Genomic DNA, 23,562 nt, shown 5'->3' on the forward strand with positions numbered 1-23,562 from the left:
CCCCAGTTACTGGGGGAAAGACTATATGACAAAAACTGATAGGAAAATTGGACAAAAATTAGTATTAGATAACATAATATTTGTAAAATGTTTTGCAAAGCTTAAACCACTGTGTAAAAGCTAACTATCATCATCATCATCATCATCATCATCATCACTTCATACCATACACCACAATTAGCTTCAAATGGGTACATACCCCAGGTATAAAATTTCACATCATTAAGAAAAGTAAGAAAGAAATTACCTTTTGGATCTATGTATGAGAGAAGATTTTATGACTAAATAATGCTAGAGAATATCACTCAAGATAAAATGGACAACATCGATTACATAAAATTAGTATATTTTGCACAAACCTCATCTAATAAAAATTTGAAGGGAAACAGGCAACTGGGAAAAATCTTTGTAACAAATTTCTCTGAAAAGAGTCTTAATCTGGGTTTTATAAGGAAGTATTTCAGATTTATAAGACAAATTTATCAGGAACATTCAACAATAGATAAGTGGTCAAAGACTATGATTAGGCAATTTTCAAATGAAGAAATCTAACCTATTAACCATTTTATGAAAAAATTTTCTAAACCACTAGTTAGAGAAATTCATTCAAACTAAGTTTCCACCTCATACCATGACAAAAGAAGAAAAAGATAAATGTTGCAGGGACTGTGGGAGCCAAACAAATATACTAGCCACTACTGATAGACCTATGAATTGCCAGTTATCCTGAAAAGCCCATTATTCTGGAATTATGCCCCTAAGGTTGTAGAACTTTGATGTCAGGTCTTAGATGTTTCCAAGTCCAGCATTCCGTGTTTCCTCTCAAGGATTATGTAGAGGGATAGATTGGGTTCTACAGTGGCTGGTAATGGATGTGGTCAACCTTAAACAACATCATAAAGTAGGGAAAATTTATCGGGGCTCCCCTGGAATCTCTCCTTTCTGTGTCCTCACTCCCCATTCCTTAACCCTCTGTACTAAGCCTGTAATGCTCTTTTGAGACCAGATCCTTTTGAGGGAAACGACTTCAGCTAATGACTTATTAAAGTATCTGCCTCTTGAGTATTTGCTTTTTTAAAGAGGTCAGCATAGGACAGTGCTGGAAAAGAGCTCATGTATTATCTAGTCCAACTGTTTCATTTTATGGCTGAAGAAACATTAGCCAAAATGAGGGTGGGTGGGGTGGGAGGAAGGGAGAAAATTTGGAACCCAAAGTTTTAAAAACACATGTTTTTTTAAAAAATGTTTCTACACACAACTGGGAAATAAGAAATACAGGAAATGATGTACAGAAATCTAACCTGTCCTACAGGAAAATAGAAGGGGAAGGGGATAAGAGAAGGGGGGGAGAGATAGAAGGGAGGGCAGACTAGGGGAAGGGGTATTCGAATGCATGCCATCTTGGGGTGGGGGGAGGGGCAAGGTGGGTGAAAATTTGGAATTCAAAATCTTGTGGAAGTAAATGTTGAAAACTAAAAATAAATAAATTTATATTAAAAAAATAAAATAATAATAATGAAAAGAAACATAAGCCAAGAAAGGCAAGAGACTCCAGATTGAGAACCTGTGTCTACAATGGATGTTGCATAGATGCCTAAAGGAGCAAGGAAGAATCTGTGGAAGTGAATTTCTGGACCCTTGGTGGCAAAGGCTAAAATAAGTACTCATTTGGCTGAGATGCCATATGTAGATTTGAATTTGGTAGGAGCAGTGCTATGTAGGAGCTGAGCTACATTTTGAGGATAATATCACAGAGACCAAAGTGGTATAGGGGAGAGAATACTCCAGAGCCATTGAGGAAAATGTACATTTGCTATTGTTCTATCTTTAAAGCGTTCTATCTCTTTATAAAAGTAAAAAGAGAGGGAACAAAGAGAGGAAGAGACACAGAGAAAATTTCAAATCCTTGATCATCTTCAGTGTCTAACTTCATTCTTCCTCTCAGGAGTTATGTCTGTGAACTCTATGCTGCAGTTCAACCGTACACTACTTGCTCACCATATATATGATATACTTTTCCCACATCTTTATCTTCTAGCATACTATTCTTTATGCTTATAATGCCCTTTACCCACATCATCAGAGCTTCTCAGAGTTGGAAGGTATTTCAAATTCAATCTAACCCAATATATATTTAATCTCTCCATGTCGAGCCCACATATAATATACATTGTTGAATAAGGAAGTGAGCTACCATGGTTCCTTATTGCTTGTAGAACAAAATGCAAGGTCTTCCCATTGGTATTTTAAACCATTCACAAAATGACTTCCACCTGCCTTTCCAGTCTTATTTTGTATTGCTCTTCTCTGTATACTCTCTATCCCAGTCCAATCATCCTAGGTGTTTCCTATATTTGATACTCTATCTCTGTGTCTTTGAACAACTGGTTCCCCCATGTATGAAATACGCTCCCTTTTTGCCCCTGCCTAGTAGGATCCCTAACTTCCTTCAAAGCAGAGCTCAGGTACTACCTCCTACATGGCTTCCTTGATTCCCTTCCCCTCCCCAAGTCATTAGCATTCTCACACACTTGAAACAATTTTGCATTACTTGTATATGATATGTATGTGCTTGTATTTATGCTGTATCCTTCCATTAAAGTGTACACTCTTTGAGGGCAGAAGGAGCATTAAGTGCTTCCCATGTCCAGGCTCTGTGCTAAGTGCTGGAGATACAAATACTAGCAAGCCAGACAGTCACTCCTTTCAAGAAGCTTACATTTGCTTTGTTTGTTTGTGTTTTTTTTTTTAGGCAATTGGGGTTAAGTGACTTGCCCAGGGTCACACAGCTAGTAAGTGTGAAGTGTTTGGTCTGAGGCTGGATTTGAACTCAGGTCCTCCTGAATTCAGGGCCAGTGCTCTATCCACTGTGCCACCTAGCTGCCCCCAAGAAGCTTACATTTGAATGGGGGAAGGGAATACAAAAAGAGAGTTGGGCCTGTGTGGGGTGGGAGGGAAAGTACAGCTCAGAGAGAGGGCTTGGAGGCTTGGGAAAAGATAAGGCCAAGACTGACCTATCAGAGGGCCGGGAATATTTGGCTTTTGTCTGTGCATCTGCAGCACCCACCTAACAAACTGACTTGACCTATTTAGCTCTTAATATTTAAAATGCTTAGTTAAATGTTATCTTATTAGATTTGGTCCAGTGTTCTGACTCCGTGATTCTGACTGTCATTTCAAGGTCTCAATTATTCCTCCTGGCTTTTGTCATCTACAAATGTAATAAGCGTGACATTCAATCCAATTCAACAAGCTTTAGTTAAATATGTACTATGTGCCAAGTATTGTGCTAGGTCTCAGGGATTAAAAGATCTAAAAAATTAAAAAAATAAGAAACAGTCCCTGCCCTCAAGAAACTTGCATCCTTATATCCTGGGGGTGGTAGGATGGGGAAGAACATGTATGCACATAAGGAAATTCAAAATATATATGCAATATGTGACATAAATACAAATATACATAGGCAAAGGCATATGCAAAATATGTAATCTACATAAAAAATACCAAGTGATTCCGCAAGTTTGAGGCACTAACACTTGCCATCTATTGCCTTTATTCACAGCAGCGGGGACTGGGAGGTGGGAAGGAGGAAGGGAAGAGAACAAGCATTAATTCAGCATCTATTATGTACCAGGCTCTGGGCCAAATGCTTTACAAATATCTCATTTGATCCTCACAACAACCTTATGAGGTAGATCCCTGTTTTACAGATGAGGAAAATGAGACACAAATCCATGGGACATTCTGTTAACTGGACTGCACCGGCCTCTAACCTGGGGATGGCCAGAGCAGAACAAGGCTAGAGACAGGAGAGTCAAGAATCAAAGAGAAGTTTAATTTCAAAGTGAGGGAAACAGTTTACAAGCGAAGTTCTCCTCCCTAAGAATATCTCCTTCCAATTTAATATCAAGACGTTAATGACTATACTTTGGGTCCTGCCATTCAACCAGTTCTGAATTCACCTAAATGTACCGTCGTCTAGCCTACATCTATTCTTGTCTGAAAGGACAGAATCAGACATTTTTCTTGATTCTTAGCTAAAATCTAAGTCAAATATACCTATAGTGCAATATTTAACTGATCTAGTAACCCTGTAAAAAAAACGGGAAATGAAATGTCTCGATGAGTTTTTATAGACGCATAGATTTAGAGCTTGAAGGTACCTCTGAGGTCATTTAGTTCAACTCCTTCATTTATAGAGATGAGGAAACTGAGGTTGAGTGCCTCTCTTCATGTCTAGGTGGCACAATGGACAGAGTGCTGAGCCTAGAATCAGGAAATTGTTGTTGTTTAATTGTTTTAGTCACGACTGATACTCCATGACCCCATTTGGAGTTTTCTTGGCAAAGATACTGGAGTGGTTTGTCATTTGCATCTCCAGCTCAGTTTACCGATGAGGAAACTGAGGCAAACAGTTAGGTGACTTGCCCAGGGTCACACAGCTAGTAAACGTTTAAGGCTGTATTTGAACTCAAGTCTTTCTGACTCAACACCTAGCTGCCCCAGAATTTGAACAACAATAATGTCACACAGGTAGTAAGCATCATAGGTGGGATGTCCTTTGACATCCTCAAATCCTTTGACTCCAGGCCAGGCTTGTTCCACTGTACTACGCTGAGTCTTTATGAAGCCGTGCTAGCCTTTTCTGATCACTACTTGCTTTCTTAGATATTCATGAACTATCCCTTTAACAATATATTCTGGAATTTGTTGGGAATTGAAGTCAAATCCACTAGTCTAGTGGGTTGTGCTGATTATGCTGTCTTCATTTTTTTTTTTAACTCCTTTGGTCTTATCCATCCTTCACAGTTTAGTTCAAATGCTTTTCCATGATGTTTTCCCTGGGGCCCACAGTGCACAATGACTTTCCTACATTTAGTTCTCACTGCACTTTATTAACTCCTCTCTTATTTACTTTACATGTGCTATCTTGTTTTTCAGTTTGTATATATATCATATCCGCATACTCCACTGTAAACTACTAGATTATATGCTCCATGAAGACAGAAACCCTTTTTAATCTAAATTTTGCATTATCTCCAGAGCATAGGTACAATCTTCTGTGCACCCCCCCCCCAGAACTGGTGCTTAATACATTTGGTTGAACAGTTGAAATTAAGTTAAATAAACTGATTAATTAAATCAATGTTAATTAGGGAAGGGATGGGAATCAAGCATTTATTAAACACCCACTATATTTCAGGTATGGTCCTAAGTACTTTACAAATATTATCTCATTTTATTCTCATAATAATCCTGTGAGGTAAGCTCTATTATTATCCCCGTTTGCAGTTGAGGAAATAGGCAGAAAGAGGTTAAGTGACTCGTCCAGGATTATACACCCAGTACATATCTGAAGCCATATTTGAACTCACCTCTTCCTGACTCCAGGTCCAGTGTTCTATCCATTGTGCCACCTAGGTGGATGGCCAAGGTCCAGAAAGGAAATTCCTCATTCCCAAGATAATTTCTAGCCAAGTGACCCACATATTTTCAACACTGGAAAGGGTGAGTCCCTTACATCAAAAGGAGGAAAACTCATTCATGTCCAACATTTGTCTCTAAGAGTAAATTCTTTCTCTAAAAGTCCACTTGCTAACAGAAGGCTTTATGAAAGACCTTGAAAAAATGGTACTAATGCACAGGTAGGTGGCACAGATAGAGCACCAGGCCTGGAGTCAGGAAGATAAGAGTTCAAATTCAGCCTCAGATACTTACTAGCTGTGTGACCCTAGACAAATCACTTAACCCAGATGAGTTTCCTCATCTGTAGTAAAATGACCTAGAAAAGGAAGTGGTAAACCATTTCAGCATCTTTGCCAAGAAAATCCCAGTCACAAATAGTTAGACACAACTGAAATGACTGAACTATAATAACAAAGGGAGTGTTCGAAGTTAGTCGAAGGGCTTTTTAGGGAATGAATTAGCACATGTACCCTTTTACAAAAGTATCTTGAATTATTCTTGTAAACAAGATGGTGAGATCTGTTAGATATCAATACTATTGGGTAGACTTAAAAACTGATGTGAGTTCCAAGAAGCAAAAACGCTAAACCTTTTCCACATTGCTATTCTTCATTTTTCATTTTTTTTCCCACTTAAAGGTAAAAGTGGCTTGTAGAAGATATTAAACTGACAAGGATTATCTTTTCCCCAGCGCCAGATTTTCCCTCTTTTCCTTGCCAGGTAAACATGAATTCTAGAAACTCTTACCGCCTTGAAAGCCTCTTTTTTAAGAAGAGGCATTGATCTCCTTGATCTGCATTGATCTACAGATCCAGGGTTGGCTGTATGGTAGGAGTAGAGTAGGGTAGTACCCCTAGGGTATAGTATTTCCATTTTCCATTACAACATTGTTACACATATGTCCTAAAGCCCCACAATTGATATTTGTGTGTGCATGTATATAGACACATGCTACATATACACATTCATATAATATACACATGTATACATTTACATATCTGTACAGATGTGTGTGTTTATTAAATATAGTCCATGCACCTTTTATTTCCTTGGTATATGGGTTAAGGAGTGGTAGAAAATAGCTATGGAGCTATGAAACTAAAAAAACTTTTCTTACACCTGAGGCAGCTAAGGAATGAGAGCCTCATAATTAGGCTATACAACTGTATGGATAATTAAGGGTGTATGTTAGTAAACACATTATGAGCTAAGATAAATTACTGGATCTAAATAGCAAAGCATGATGAATGGTTCCAAAGCTGGCTGTCTCCCAGAGTGCCTCTATATTATGCTGCATTAGAGGATTTGTGCAAAGCAAATCATATTCTTCACAATCCAAAGAACAAGTTTACACACATTAAAAAGCTTCTGCATGCACATCTAATTTCCAGATTTGGAATGCTACATAAAGATATAAAACTATTTTATGTCTGAGTAATTTGGCCACTATTTATTTTTTTAAGTTAACCGATGGAAGTCCTATCCTAGAAGTCTACTGTGCTACTAAAATTTTATTCTTTTTCATGAAAAATCATACTAATGTTAATAAAGGAATTTACCTTAGAGGCCATGTAATACAATATACTCATTTGACAGATGAGGAAACAGGCCTAGAGAGTAACTTGCCCAAGGTCACCCAAGTAGCAGGTTCTCTGATTTCAAATCCAGTGTATTTTCTACTACCTTCTTTAAATGAATAAAGTATGTAATTTTCTGTCCTCCTTTCTTTATCTCAGGAGGGTGTTAAAGTTCACAGAGAGGCAATATAATGTGAATAGTGTTCTCTTTGTTACAGGTCCAATTTTAATTGCTGATGATAACCCACTTTACCTTGACCTAGCTCCAGAAAAGTTATCTATCAGGATCTGAAGCCCTTGACCCAAGTTCCTTCTCTGCTCCTCATCTTTCTGTACTGCTGAAAAAAAAAATTTATATATATATATATAATCAGTGAGGTACAAAACAAGTGGGCACTATTCCTAGGGCCTTCAACTAAACACATATCCAAACTTTCCTCAAGCAACCACAGACAAGACTGTGCCAAATATGAAAAGAAAACATATGCCTCCCAGATTCAAATTCCCAAATCTTCCCCTCCAACCAAGTTTCCATTCATGTGTGGAAAATCCTTCAGCCCATATAAACCTCCTAGTCAGAAAGTGCCTCCAAATCCCCAACTTTTTTGTCACCTTCATAAAATTGTGGCTGTTACAACTACATCACACTGGAATGCAGGGATAACAATTTTTTAAAAAAAAAATGTGGTCAAATTTGGAATTTTTTCTTCATATAATAATAAATGAAAGGGAGAGAAGGAGATTTCTTGTGATACTACTCGCCAAAGCAGTCAGCTTGAACCCTTCTCTCTCCTAATGCCCCTCCCTTTCCAGAATTTCCAGGACCTTCTTGAGTCTCATCAAGGCCAAAGCTTTGAAACAATATGCATGGCTTGAGCAATAATTGCTGGGATCATGATGGGAGCTGAAAGGGCACATGATAAAAGGTGTATGTTTATATCCAACCTCAGAAAGATTAAGCCAGAAGTCCAGACTGTATGGAGCATGTAGTCAGCACTCTAGGAAAGGGAGGAGGTGAATGGAAATCACTGGTCCTGATCTAGCTAGGAGTGAGGGCTGGGCACTTGTGGGGGCTTGTCAAAGGTATTTCTGGAATTTTGGACCAAGCTAAGATTACCTGCACTAGCATTTAAAGTTTGAGAAAATGTTTTTGCTTCCTTTTTCTTTTATACAAAGTCTATGCTGGAATTTGGTAGCCTTCTTTGTTCAGTACAGTCCAGGAATTTTGAGTGAAGGAATCTGTATATGATTGTATTTAAATGTCATCTTATACTTTATTGAAACATTATTGTATACTTTTGGGAGTGTCATGGTACACTTTGCTGAAGTGACATTGTTGAATTGCCATTGTATATTGTATACTTGGGAAATGGGACTTGACTCTCATCAAGGACTATTGATTTGGAAATGCCTGTGGACAGTGATGAGGGCATAAATGGAAGGAGTTTACATACTGATTTGGACTCTTTGGAGAGAGGTAAAACAATAGTACATCTAGGAGGCTCAGTAGATAGAGTGCCAGGCCAGGAGTTCAAATTTGGCCTTAGACATTTACTAGCTGTGTGATCCTGGGCAAATCACTTAATCTCTGTTTGCCTTAATCTACTGGAGAAGGAAATGACAAACTGCTCCAGTATCTTCACCAAGAAGACCCCATGGACAGTATGGTGCATCACAAAGTATGGGATCATCATGAAGAGTCAGCATGACTGAATGACAAGATGATATTGGTGCAAGTTTTCAGAAAAGAGGAAAATGTGCATTGGGTGAGCTTGTTTGACACTCAGGGCCCAGAGAGATATCAAGAAGGAGAGGTGCCTGAAGATACAAAATATTTTCAAGCACTAATTTTTTTTTTGAACCTTAGGGGACAATATTGATTATGTTACCAGAAGTCTCTGGTAAGGCTTTACCAGAGTCCTCTTTGTTTTTTCCTTTATGAGGTGTTAATCTCTTCTGGTGGTTAACCCTTTGAAAATGTGTGAATTCATCTGGCCTAGAGTACCCCTTTGCCCCTTTACTACCATATTAAGGATGATTAATTGATTCAAGTTCAGTTCATACACTTGAGTCAAGCCAGGGAATTCAGGAATGCAAGCTGGTAGCAATTGATTGCTTGGAATTCTTGGACTCATTGGACTCATTGAGAGGATTCCCTGGACCAAGGCAAAGGAAGAGGAACAGCAAGGGCAAGAACTTTGATGTAGAAAAGGCAATTCAGACCTTTCCTGTGAATTGTGTGGGCCATTAAGTCCAGAGAAAAGAGTGGACAGTTGAGTGTATGGATTTTGTACAGGCCATACTTCAAGCCCAGAGTAGTGCTATGAGTCTAGATGACTGTATAGGGACCTGAGGGAAGTGGGGTTCACAAGAGGAGTGAGTTGCTTGACTAGTCACTCTCAGTATTTTCCTCTAGAAGGGAAGTCTAAGCACCAAGATAGTACAGTAAGCACAGTGGACTTTATGGTCCTTCAGAGGACCATCCATTGTGCAGGAAAGAAGAGCTATCTTGATTATTTCTGAGCTCAGGTGAAAATAAATCCTTTGTGTTTTCTGCTAGGTTAAATACAAGCTGTCCTATATATTTGTTAGCCTGAGAAATTGGATGGGACCTGAGGGCCTTTTCTCTTTCACTGGGGAGAGCTAGCCATGAATCCAATCTCTAATCAATAAATTCCAGAGGTTCTCTATTACTGTTAAGATCAAATGAATATAAAGTCCATTGTCTGTTATTGAAATTTCTTCAAAATCTGGCCCCTACCTACCTTTCTAGTATTCTTATACTTTACTCCCCTCCACATGTCATGCAATCTCACTGTACTAGTCTGTTAGCTATTCTGTACCCGTAATACTCCATCCTCCATTTATATACATTTGCACTGGCTGAGCCCCAGACTTGGGGTGCACTCCCTTCTCATCTATGTCTACTGGAATTCCTAGTTTCCTTTAAGACTCAGCGCAAATGATACATTTTATAGGAAAGACCTCAGTCTTTCCTGATGCCCACACATGTAAGTACACTCCCTCTCCAAACTACTTTTTATTCATTTTGTACACATTAAATACATATACATACACATACACATGTATACATACTTATATATGTTTCTCCTATGTTAGAACGTAAATTCTCTGAAGGCAGAGATTGCTTTCACGCCTGTTTTTTTTTTAATTCCTAGTATAGGCATTTAGATGTCCCAGTGGTCAGAGAACTACATGTGGAGTAAGGAAGTCCTGCGTTCAAATGTGGCCTCCAATACTAGCTGTGTGAATCTGGGTAAGTCATTTAACCTCTGTCTGCCTCAATTTCCTCATTTGCAAGATGGGGCTAATGATAGTACCTACCTCCGAAAGCCATTATGAAGACAAAGTGAGATATGTTTGTAAAGTGCTTTGTAAACCTTCAAACACTCTGTAAATGCTAGCTATTATTATTATTGTTATAATTAGTTCTTAGCATAGTAATTGGCACACAGTAGGTATTAAAAATGTTTGTGGATTGATTTGTTCCCCAGGGAAAATGAGCCAAAAAGAGATATTATTTCATGTGAATTCTCCTAATGCTTAACTTGGGACTATAAACCCAGGTTTATATGGTCTTTGGGCTATGAGTAATACAAATATGTAGGTTGAGACAGCAGTCTGAAGGTTATAAAACATTAAAAACCAACATCTTATTTTTAGATCCCCTTGATTTTCTAATATATTCTTTATTCCTCCCCAACTCAGAAAGCAGCATAACTTGCCAACACATTAGTCAAGTCAGACAGTATATGCAGGGGGCCATATACGTAGACTTCCTCCCTTGCTAAGGGAGAGATATATTCTCATATCACTTTTTGGAACTGTTTGGTCATTAGAATTATAGTATGTACTACTCAGTTTCTATTTTGGCTGTTATCCTTTCCATTTACAGTGTTGTAATTATTGTGTACATAACAGGGGACCGGACACTGAGGCCAGGACTTGTGAGCATTTGCAAAGTGCTACTAATACAATTCTCCACATGGACAAGGTTAGTGAGCCTGCTTTCAGAGTCTTGCTGACATATCATAGAAGTACTTTGGAGAGAATTTTCGGTTTTCACAGATACACTGTAAGTGGTTCTGATTCACTTATGACATGATAAAAAGAAGCCTTTCTGCTTGTCTGTGTAGCCAGGACTGGTGTGCATTGAAAATGCACTAACCACCAGAGCTGCGACCTTTCCTTCTGTTTGGTTTGACTTCTTCCATTTTGATGGTGTTCCAGTGAGAAAAGAGAGGCACTGATGTAAAGAGACAGTCAGGCCTTGGGCCCACCCCACCTGAGGTGGAAATGTGGCCCATGAATATGGGCCTTGTTTCTTTGCCTTGGAATCTGTTCTTTCATTTTAGGCAAAGAAGGAGGGACCTTTGAGGGAGTCAAATCCCTGTGTGGTTTTGCCTGGTCCAGCTCTGAGGCCTCAAGGATTGAATAGTAAGCTCAGTAGTAGCTGAAACAGGGACTCATCTAGTAGTGATATGTTTGGATATGAAACCAGTGTTATGCAGAAACTGAGTTAAGTCTGAGACTATAATTTCTAGAGACCAAGGTAGTGTAGAGTGGTACCCTTAAGTACTGGTGGGAAATATTTATATTTCTTATCTTGCTATAACTTCAAAGTAAGTATCCCTTTATAAAAGCTTTTGTTCAGTTATTTCAGTCATGTCTGACTCTTCATAACCCCATTTGGGGTTTTCTTGGCAAAGATATTGGAGTGATTTGCCATTTCCTTCTCTAGCTCATTTTAGATGAGGAAACGGAGGCAAACAGGGTTAAGTGACTTGTCCTGGGTTACACAGCTAGTAAATGTCTGAGGTCAGATATAAACCCCAGTCTTCCGGACTCTAGGTCCTGCACTCTATCTATTGCACCACTTAGTTGTCCTTGTAAAGTTAATTTATGTTAATTAGTTAAATGAAACTGGTGTGCTAGTCATGGGCACCTAACAGTGGGTGTGAGGGGACATATCTGGAAAGGAGGCTTGAGCCAATAGCATTAAAGAAGAAATATCCCAACCCCTCAGGAGTACTCTACAACCCTGAAGGGGAGATGTAGCTGGCCCTGTTCTGGGAGACAGCCCAACAAATACTAGCATGAATATACTAGAATGAAATACTATCAAATACTACACTAATACTGTTTTTTCTGGTTCATCATACTTTATTTTTGTATTGGTTCTTCTTATGACTCCTTGAATTCTTTATTGTTTCTTGCAACATAGCAATATTTGATTACATTCACGCACCACACAATTTGTTAGCCAATCCCCAGTTGATAGGAACTGACTTTACTCCTAGTTTTTTTTTTTATTGCTAATATAAAAAGCACTGCTATAAATATTTTGGTGCATATTTCACCTTCCTATCTTTGCTTTCCTTGGGGTATACGCCTATCAGTAGGACCTCTGGATCAAAGGTTATGGATATTTTAGTCATTTTCTTACAATCTAAATTGCTTTCCAGAATGATTAGAAAAATTTACATTTCCACAAAAAGTGTACTAGTGTGTCTGTCTTTCCACAACCCCCCAAAATTGACTGTTTCTATCTTTTGTCATCTTTTGCCAGCTTTCTGAGTATAAGTTGAAAGCTCAGAGTTGTTTTGTTTTGCATTCCTCTTATTATTCATCACTGGGAGCACTTTTATATTATTGTTAATAGTTTGTAATTCTTCCAAAGTTATTCTTAATATCTTCACAGAGTACTCAAATATCTGTTGTCCTGTATTTTATACTCTAAGTCAGAGAGGAAGTGCTGACTTGCATTGGTGGAGGGATTTTTCTGTACTAATGGAATTACAGGTCACTTTTTCTATCCCTGTTTTGAACTTTTTATCCAAATGCTTAGGAGCTATGCCAACATAGTATTTACAATATCAGTATAAAGTGAATAACTATAAGGAGCCAATATATAAAATGATAGTACATATAGGGATTAGCTATCTATGTATGGCTTGGTTTTAACTCAGTTTTTCTTGATTCAATATAATATTAATTTTTAACATACTGAGCACCTTGTCAGGCATTTTGAGTTATGAAAATGGAGAAATACCTAATTCAGTCAAGGGGTGCTGTGGAGAGGCTAAAGAAAAAATGAATAATAAATAGAAAATAAATATTTTGCTGTAGGGGCATTAACATTTTAGTAAAGGCTTGTCCTACGTTTTATTCTTCAATATTAAAAACAGTTTCAAATTGCTGATTTTGTTGTAGCATGTTCTCTCCTACTAAGGCAAAGACATTCTGGCAAAGGATCTCACAATGATATTATCACCCAATTGGTTTAGACCAAGGTTATGTTTAGACTGTCACAGTAGAGTACATTTTACAAAAATTTTTCTGGTCCAGTTTACTTAATCTTATCTAATTGACCCAATCCTACAGGTAATGAGGGGTTAAGTCAGTCACTAAGTGACCTAAAGGAGACATAGAAAGTCAATATGACTGAATCTTTGCTACGTCTTATACACCAAGATCATAGAGACATGGCATGAGGTTGTATGAAGCAAAGAGTTAAAGTAATTAGTATTATTTAAGTCCAAATCGTTATTGAGAAAAACGTAGTTTGGGGAAGGGACTGAAAAATACAATCAGATTATGTTTGCGTGACAAACTCTACTTGTAAATTTGTTCAAATTCCTCCCTCTAATTATTGATGCATGCACAACTGCAATACCAAGGCTATGTAGGCACATCGCCAACAAAGTCTAACCAGTTGCTTGATGTTGCACGTGTAGTATGTGGTTAACCAATTTTTTTACTTTTTAACTAGTCAGTTTTCATAGCATAGTTTCCATTAGGATTTGGAAAATAGTCAAGGTATATAAAATATTGTTGTTGGGATTATGGCTAATATGGTGAAAAGTCCTATTGTAGGAGTTCTTTACTTTGTATCAGGGACCCTTTGGGTGATCTGGCAAAGCCTATGAATCCCTTCTCAGAATTATGTCTTTAAATCCATAAATATGGACAGGATAACAAAGGAAACTAACTACATTGAAATGAAGACGTAATTTTCTTTTCATCCAAGTTCTTGGACCCTCTCAATTCTATCCACAGAGGGTCTGTGGATTCCAGGTATTGACAGCGCAGGCCTTACAGAATCACTCTATTAGTTCAGGTTTGATGTTGCGACAAAATAAAGCACTGGCAAGTCATTGAGTGGTTGACAAAAAGGATTACTTTGTCCTAACACAGCAAGGATATGCTGTTACTTAGCTTCTTGAGATATGGTCCCCTTTGTCTCCATATAAAACTGTGCCGGGTCAGAGCCATGGGTTTTTTTTCATGTGTTTTTCCAGAAATCCACTCAACTGGAGGGGCCTCAACTATATGTGGGTTGGACTTTTTAAGTTCTCAGGTGAATAAGAAGTTTTATCAAGAGAGGCAGGGACCAATTAAATCCCAGGGATAGCTTTGTTGCCTTTTAGATAAGGTCCTTTCGCACTAGGTTAAAAATTCCTGTGCTGGAAGAACTCAACTCTCCCATAAATATCCCAGCACAGATCTGAAGGGCACCAAATGGATTACTACTACAACTAATGCCACTACTGCTACTACTACTACTACTACTGCTACTACTACTACTACTACTACTGCTACTGGTACTGCTGCTGCTACTACTACTACTACTACTACTACTACTACTACTACTACTACTACTACTACTACTACTACTACTTGCTAGCATTTATGTAGTAATTTAAGGTTTACAAAGTGCTTTCCACATTTTATCTCATTTCATTTTCTCAACAATCCTGTGAGATAGATGCTATTATTATCCCCATTTTATAGATAAGGAAACTGGGACTAAGGGAGGTTAAATGATTTGTCCACACAGCTAGTCATACTTGAGGCAGGGTTCAAACTCAGATAATCCTGATTTTAAGTCCAGAAGTATTTCTACTATGCCACAAGTAAGCTTTTCTATCCAATTCAAGGTTGTACCAAAAATAAAAAAAAGAAGGCCAGAAGCCTGTGGCTACTCAGAGGGGGACACACAGAGGAAAACTGAAGTCAGAGCAGGTTTCAGTAATTTGAGCCTGAAGCATGTGAGACCACTGAGCAGAAATGTGACCAGGACAATTTCTGATAAACAGGGTCTGTCTGATAACTTGTGGAAACTCTAAACAAGGACATGACAGTAGAGGTCAGACACTGAGCTCTGGTAAATGGGACCTGAAGCCAGTGGATCCGATGAGCAGAAGCCTGCTAGGGAGGCAAGAAGCCAATGCAAGTATCCCGCTTTAAGCAACGGAATGTAAAGCCAATGAGATCTAACACTGGACTGTCAAAAAAGCAGCATGACAGAGGTCACTCTACCTGGAGATAGGACCAGGCAAGTATATACCTCAGAGCACTAAGATCCGTAGCAGGAGACAGGTCAACAAGTGGGGACAGGAGGTGAGTGGTAGGGGCTTGTCATGGAAGGGACTCACTATTCTCCCATTCAGCCAGCCTTCAAACTCAGGTATCATCCTTGATGGCTCACTTTCTTTAACACCCCATAACCAAATTTTGCCAAATTTTGTCATTTTTATCCTGAATAATATCTCTCATATACTCACCTTCTTTCCTGTGATATTGCTACCATCCTGATTCAGGCCTTCATCTCTTCATGCTCAGACTACTGTAATAACCTGCTGATTGGTCTTCCTGCTCCAAATGTCTCTCCACTCTAATCTATCTTCCATTCAGCTGTCAAATTGATCTTCCTAAAGCACAAACTTCCTAAAGGTCTGACCACATCAGTCTCCTATTCAATAAACTCCAGTGGCTCCCTATTATTCCAGGATCTAATATAATATCTTCTGTTTGGCTGTGTTTTGGCCCTTTAGAATCTTAACCCTTCATACCTTTCCATTCTTTTTACACTTTATTCATCCCCACATACTCTTCAATCCAGTGGCACTGGTTCCCTTGCTGTTCCTTGCACAAGACATTCCATCTTCTGACTTAGGTATTTTCACTGGCTGTCCCCATGCCTAGAATTCTCTCCCTCCTGATCTCTGCTTCCTTGCTACTCTGGCTTCCTTCAAGCCCTGTCTAAAATCACCCCTTCTACAACAAGCCTTTCCCAGTCCCCCTTAATGCTAATGATGCCTTCCCTTTGTTGATTATCTAAAAATTAACACACACATATGCATATATGTTAATATATATGATATTAATTTATCTATATCTTGCTTGTATATGGTTGTTGTCCTTTTATCTCCCCAATTAAACTGTGAGCTCTTTGAGAGCAGGGACAGTTTTGGGTTTTTTTTTACTTTCTTTGTATCCCCAGCACTTAGCCAGTGCCAGGTATGTTGTAGATGCTTAATGAATGTTTGTTGACTTGCCTTATTGACCTAGGTTCAGCACTATGTCCAAAATCTGATTCAGCCACAGCAGGTTACTGAGTTACCTCTTTATTAGAGATTGTCATAGGCTCAAGAAATAGAAATAGTTTAAGGTTAGCACCTGAGCTGGCCTAAGAAATAGAGGCAGAAGCTAGCTAGGGACTGAGTTGGAAGGCAGGACCTACTCTCGTCCACTCTCTACAAAACTAGAGAGTCAGTCAGCACCGAAATTATAGAGTTAACAGTATTAAACAGGATGGAAAAGTGGCAAAGCCTGGTCTTTTCCAAGGAATTGATGATGGAGTTATGAATAAACAGAAGGAAATTAAAATTAAAATGAAGAAATATTGTAGCTTAGAGAAGAGAGAAATGATACAATAAATACAAGTAGAACCTCAGAGAGAAGAACAGTTTAGTTTTATAAGAACCTCAAGAGCAGAAATTAAGCAATAGATAAAAATTAAAGTAGAGCTTTTGAGGAAAAAAATGTAAGGTCAGTATATTGCTTAAAACAGAAAGCAGAAAGCTATATCAAAGTAGTGAACTCCCTTGAAATATGGACTAGAACAAATAGAACTCAGTAACTCAGTGAAACAACAAGCAATATTAGAACAAAGCCAAACAATTGACAAATTATAAGAACATGTATGACATCTATTATAAAAACAAAACAACAAAACTGGGAAAATGTCAAGGAGGGATCATTTAAACATCCATTGCAAACCATGACCAAAATACCCAGATACTATGTTTCAAGGAATCATAAAACTGCCCAGATTTATTAGAATCAGAGGGCAAAGAGCAAAGAAATAATCCAAAAGTTAACTCTTGAAACTCTCTAAATCGCAACATCCATTAATGTCATAACTAAAATCCAGAATTTACAGGTCAAAGAAAAAGACTACTAGCACCCAGAAAGGAAGCATTCTGGTATCATGGAACCACAGTCAGGATGACACAAGATTATGCTTCAACTAATGTAAAAGAGGAAAAATCTTGGTATATGATATTCCAAAAGGCAAATGATAAAATCTTACAACTGAGAATACCTTGCTCTAAAGAATTTGAGTGTAATCCCAAGGCGGGAGGTGGGGAGGTGTGCGTTGGGGTGGGGGAAGACAGACTCTGAATAGAAACTTTCAGTCTTTCTTGTTGAAAGGATCAGATATATGTAGAATCTTTGACATACAGATACCGGAGACAAGAGAAATCTAGAAAAGTAAGTTCATTTAAGCAATCAAAGGGGCTAAATGATAATAGATTGTTTACTTTCTGATGGTAGAGAAGAGTCAACTGTCTCTTCAGAATCCTATTGTCTTCAATACTTAGAAAGATTAAAGAAAGTACAGGGTCTAGGGGGAGTTTTTTGATCTGTCCTGCTGCCCTTAAGAGAAGAAAATGGGAGGAAAGAAAACAGTAGGAAGAAAATAAGGCAGACTGGGGAAGAACTTATTTTTTCTTATAATTAAAGTGTTTAAGAAGAGTTTACAAATATGGAGAATGAGTTTGGGGGAATAGGCATCTCATGATCCTTACTGGTATCTGAACACATACATATTTAATGTTTGGTGTAGAAATACACTAAACAGAAAAATGGGCAAGAACAGGAAATGGAGGGAGATTGGTTAACCAGGAAAGATAGGGCTGGGGAAGAAATAGTCTCACACAAACAAATCCAACTTCACAGGATAAATTAGAAAGGATTAAAAGGAAAGAAACAGTTGAAAAATTAGTGATCAGGCTCTAGAATAGATAAAAAGAAGAGGGACAGAGGGATGGGATAAAACAACTTCAATTACAGATAACTAGCACTGATCCTATTCTCTTTCAGCATCTTCTTCATAAAGGGGGAGTGGGTAGAGAAAAGGATAAAGAGAAAAAAATATATATAGAAAGATATGAGGGAGAGGAAACACAATAATCCAAGGCAGGAAGTCCTTCCCAATCCCTCTTAATTCTAATGCCTTCCCTCTACTGATTGTTTCCTATTTATTTTGTATGTAGCTTGTTTGAACATATTTATTTGCATTTTATCTCCCCCATTCCATTGTGAGCTTCTCCAGGAATTATCTTTTGCTGTTCTTTGTATTCCCAGTGCTTAGTGCAAGAGCATAGACTGGTTTCATTTTAGGAAATGGACTGTATTTAATATTTAGCATTCAATTTTTAACATTAGGGAGAAGACTGCATAATAGCAATGAAGTGTATTTATAATAAAAACAGTTAAGGTCACATTATATCAAAATGTGCAGAAAATCTATTGACAAAATACAGCATTCACTTACGTTAAAATAGAAAAATGCATAGGAATAAGCAGACTTTTAATTAATGTGTTAAACAGTAGCTACATAAAAGCAAGAGAAAGCATTTTTTCCCAATGGAGAAATACCTTTCCAATAAGAACTGGGAATAAAACACACACATCTATTATTTTCACTTCTATTTGATGTTGTTTTAGAAATACTAGCTGTAGCAATAAAAAAATGAGGCAAAGAAGAAACAAAATTAATATTGAAATAATTAATACTTTCAACAAAGTAATAGGCCATAAAATAATCCCCCGAAATCATTAGCCTTTCTGAATATTACAAAAACAATTAGAAGGAGATAAAAAAATTCATTCAAAATAATCAAGCAAATGTATAAAATATATTAGAGTCTACGTAAAAAGACAAACATAGAAACTATATGACAACAATTACAAAATACTTTTACAGAAATAAATTAAAACTAAAATACTTTAAGAGATATTAAATGATCATCTTTGGGCTATGATAAAATAATAAAAATGACCATACTAATTGAATCACTTTACAGATTCAGTACTCTACCATTCAAACAACCAGAGGATTACTTTATACAACAAGACAAAATAGTACACACTTAACAAATACGTTTTGATTGACTGGCTGATCTCTAAACAAGCAAAACACACTGATCTTGAAGACATGATGCATAGAGACAACTTAAAGATTATAGATTTCCTGAAAGAACATTTCAAGGGAAAAACAAAACAAAACTGAACATCATAATGCAAAATAATGTAAGAAAACTTTCCAGGACTTCCAAATACAGAAAACAAAGTGCCAATTCAAAGAATTCACAGATTGTTCTCATGAGGGAAAAAACAACAACAAACAACTCTATACTCCAAACTCCAAGACATACAGTGGTTAAATTTGATAATTCCAATGATAAACAACAAATTCTGCAAGTGACCAGAAGAAATGCCTTCAAATACAGAGGAAATGAAATTTAAATAGCATAAGACTATTCTGCACCTATCAGAAACCACAGAGGAGAATGGAATAATGCTTTGCAAAGACTGAAGGAGCTCCAGATGTAACCTGGGTGATTTAGCTCTGCAAATCTTAGCTTAATCATCAAGAAAAAAGATGGAAATTCAGTTAAAAAGGAGCCATTTGAATCATTCATATGAAAAAAACCAGACATGGGCAAATTATTTTCTTTGCAATTGTCCCAGATAACAGAAATGCAAAAAAGTAAACAGATATAGCATCAAAAGAAAATAGAAATATCAAAATAAAATACTTAAGAGAAAAAAACTAGAAAGATAAATATATCTATGAGGTTTAAAAACAACAACAGCTGCAGGAACAGTAACAAAATAACAACAGAGAGACCATTAAGAACTTTTTTTCTGAAGGACATAAGAACTCTGATCAGTGTAATGAATAGTAACAAATCCATAAGAACCTGCTTCACGCTTCTTGTTAGAGAGGTGATAAACTATAGGTGTAGAATAACAACAACAATAACAATAGTTAGTGGTACACAAATGCCTATTACTGCCAGGCAATATGCTAGGTGCTTAAAAATGCTATCTTATTTGATCCTCAGAACAACCCTGGTAAGTAGGTGCTATTGTTATCCCCATTTTACATTGGAGGAAACTGAGGCAAACAGAGGTTAAGTGACTTGCCCAAGGTCACACAGCTAGTAAATTTTTGAGGCCAGATTTAAACTCAAGTCTTACTGACTAAAGGCCTTCCATTCTATCTACTGTAGCACCTGACTTTAATAAATAAGATCTATTTTCACAAATTGTTAATATGGAAATGTTTATATTTGTTGATATTTAAGTTCATATTTTTTAAATCTAGTTAAGAATTTCAGAATGAATTTCAGCAAGCTTATCTACTAGTCATCCTATAGTTTGATATCAGTTGCAGTTTTAGCAGTAGAACGTAACTATGTAGCTAAGTTCTGTCATCTCTTTGATTCTTTCTTTTGAGGTTGGGTGGGGGAGGGTGGGAGGGTACAAGGCCTTCATCTGTGATTTTAAGATCTACAACTTCTGTTCTACTAGATTTTCCTCCATTTCAATATTTTTGTGTTCCAAATATGTTAATTGATCCCTTTCAAAGGAGAGACTTTCTATTATATGTTCAATTGTTTCTGTTAATTGAAATTTTAAACTATTTCGTGGCATGCTCTAAGTTCTCAGCCATATTCATTCCTAATTTCTTCTTTTAGGAATTTTATTTCTCTTTTGAAACTTTCTGGAAATTCTTTTGCAGTCCATTTTTGGGGGAAGGTCTACAGGATTTGGTATTTCAGCAGGCACTGGATCACTCTGTCTTGTAATGTTTGTCAAGAGAGCTTTGTAATCCCTTTGAAGATTTAAGACTTATCTATCCTTTTGCCTTCAGAATCCTCTCTGTTAATGCATCCACTTGTTCTCTGGGCTTTTATTGAAGATTTTTCCTCTTGAAATTTTTGCTTTCCCAGTCTTTTTTTATTCCCCTGTCACTTCCTGTTTGACTCATCCCTTTTTCCTGGGATACACCTCCAGGCTGAGCTACCTCAGTCTTCTTTACCACTGCCTTCAGTAGCCTCTGGTGGGCAGGGAATGACAGGACCAGCTCTGCCTGAGTTTCAATCCTTTTTTTCTTTAGGTTCATTATAGCTATGCATATTGGCTTTGTGCTTCAATTCTGCCCTTGATGTTTTTTTTTTTCCTTCTCTAGTTGGGCTGAATCAGTGTCTGCCATTTTTTGCAGGATAGCATTTCAAGAAGCTCTGCATCTTTGGGATCCCTAACCTAGAGTCAGGCCTTTGTCAGAAATCAGGCCTCCCCCTTCATCTTCATGTAGCCTGGGAGAGTCAATGCTTGTTACTAGTTATTGGATGGAGGTATGAAGAGGGTGGAATGTGCTAATAAAGGCAGTGGGCTCCAAAATGGGCCCTAGGCAGAAGCCTGTGCATCCCATTTAGTTCTGTAAAAGGTGGTAGAGGGGTGGAATTAGTGGAACTCCTGGTAGCAGGTTGCCAAATGAGGAGATTTCTCTGGTGTTAATTCATAAGGATTTTACCTTGTCAATGTTTTCAGCTAGGTAGTGCAATCGGAAAGACCTGAGTTTGAATCTAGCTTCAGACACTTATTCTATCTATGGGACCCTGGGCAAGTCACTTAACCTCTGTTTGTTTCAATTTCCTCTTTTGCAAAATTAAGATGAAAATAGTATCTACCTTCTAGGATTATTGTGAGAATGAAATGAGATTATAATTGTGAAGTGTTTAGGATAGTGCCTGACACATAGTAAGCCCTTTATAAATATTAGCTATCATCATCATTGTTATTATTATTTTCCTTTCTTCTTTGTCCTCTGGATTCAGCTGTAATTGTTTTGTAGCTGGTACATAATAATCTCACCACCACCCCTTTTTTTTTGTTTTGAGAATTTAAGCATTAAAAGGGTCTAGAGAAAGTGGCCAATCGACAATATTGCTCATTATATAACCTGAAATTGCTTTTGCTAAAAGTATGAATCAGATATATTTCTTTATCAGCCACAGGCTGAGGTGTCCTCTGTGACAGAGATAGGCCTTACTTGATTTTTAGGTTACTATTCTTTTTTAAACATCTATTAACATTCTCTCTGATACCACTGTGTCAGTTTGGGGGAAGGGGAGAGCAGGAGAAGAGGACAGGAAGGAGGGAAAGCAGCCACTCTTATTAAGTAAGCTTAGCTTCAACATTTTTTTTGTTTTCACTTTTTCTTTTCTTTCTTGAAGCATCTCCTTCTTGAGTCAAAGAATTTTTGCAAAAACAAACCTCTCCAAAATCTTCAATTCCAGGGAAAGCTCAAGTCAAGTTAGTTGTGAGAAAGTTCTCACAAAAGTTAATTAGCATTAAGAAACTTACAAAGGCTATCTGCTCAATATCTGCTTGTCTCCAATATGCATGAATCCCTTTGTAAGACCAACCTAATAAAATTTTTGAGGACCTCAGGAACAGGCTGCCCTCTCTACCCAAAGACCACTCTTCGCTGGATTTCTGCTTATACAAATTACAGAATTGCCAATCTGCATTGATAGGGGGAATTTTCACATGAAGACTTCCCTATAATGATTAAATCAAAGCTCTGGAAATCTGTATCAATATCAATCTATATATACATATATATATATATATATATACATATGTGTCTATATATATACACACATGTGTATATATACATATGTAGTTGTAGTTTGGGGAGAAATTTGAGAAAAAAGGAAGGAGAGAAGAAAAGATGAAAAATTTAAAAAAGGAAAGGAGAAGAGAAGGAAAGGAAAGAAAGAAGGGAGGAAATGAAAGAGGAAAAGAGGGCAGGGAAGGAAGTAAAGAGAGAGAGACAGAGAGAGAGAAAGAGAGAGAGAGGAACAAGGAGGTAAAGAAAAAGAATAAGAAAGTCTTTTCTCATAAGATCTGAAGAAATAGATTGAGACAAGAATCTTTTTTCCTAATTTTTCATTTAATCAAGTACTGCTCTCATATAGATGTGTATCTAGACTTTGCAGAATTATCTGTCTAGATACTTTGAAATTGTTAAGCATATTTATCTAAGTAAAGACAAAGCTAGTTATAGTCATTATTTATTAGATAAAGAAGAATTCATCAAAAAGACCAGTTTCCATTTAACAAAACCTTACTGAGACATTCACCTTCAGGAAAGAAGCTGTCTTTAATTATCATTTTAAAAAATCTATATTTTTTAGGTCTGTTCATTTAGGAAGTATGTATCATTTAGTAGGAACACTGAGTTACTGGGGGAAATTTGCTAGAGATGTTGATTTGGACTCCTTTGGAGACTTAAAAAAAATTTTATGCTGAAGTTCCTAATGGTTCCTAAGGAGTCATAACTGACTAA

This window comes from Phascolarctos cinereus, unplaced genomic scaffold (assembly GCF_003287225.1).
Source record: "Phascolarctos cinereus isolate Bilbo 61053 unplaced genomic scaffold, phaCin_HiC Scaffold_4;HRSCAF=312, whole genome shotgun sequence".
In the NCBI taxonomy this organism is placed as follows: Eukaryota; Metazoa; Chordata; class Mammalia; order Diprotodontia; family Phascolarctidae; genus Phascolarctos; species Phascolarctos cinereus.